This window comes from Etheostoma spectabile, chromosome 12 (assembly GCF_008692095.1).
Source record: "Etheostoma spectabile isolate EspeVRDwgs_2016 chromosome 12, UIUC_Espe_1.0, whole genome shotgun sequence".
Lineage (NCBI taxonomy): Eukaryota > Metazoa > Chordata > Actinopteri > Perciformes > Percidae > Etheostoma > Etheostoma spectabile.
In genome coordinates, this window is record NC_045744.1 from 1,960,044 (window position 1) to 1,960,723 (window position 680).

Below are 680 nucleotides of genomic sequence, written 5' to 3' on the forward strand. Positions count from 1 at the left end.
CCCCCCCATACATATGACACTAGTCACTAAATATTAATAATTACAGTTGTTTAGGGCCCTAAAAAAGCCTAATCCCTGAGAACTCCCACCCCTGCACTCTACTCAACATGGTACAGTCTCAGTTCCCCTACTATAAAGCCCATTGGAAGCTCTCATTTCCCGTTTGGCGGTTTTGGACCATGTTTGGGACTCGAGATAGCTAGGTAACAAGGTTCTCGGTGAATGAGTTAAATATCGCCTATAACTGTATGTATAATTTTAATTGGAAGTATTAATACATTATTTGAGTTGTTCTGTCATTAACATTGTGAATGGGGACAGTAAGCCTACTGAGGAATGACTTTTATTAGCAGGTTAGCATGCGATAGCCACACGGGCGTAGCCTACTATGCTAACAGGTTTTAATTAAATATTAGAACCGACGAAACTAGAATGTGTCTGACCAGTCATAGACATATGTTAAAGTGGGTCAAAAATCCTATGAAATATTACCAAAGTCCATTTATTGGCTGTTGACTCACTTTAATTTCAAAATGTAAATCCAATTAGAAGTAGACAGTTGCTTTTTGGCTTCATTAGCAAAGAGCCTCACATGAAATCAGTAATATATGTATATGTATATATATGTATGTATGTATATTCAATTTTCAATTCAATTTTATTAATAGTATCAATTCATA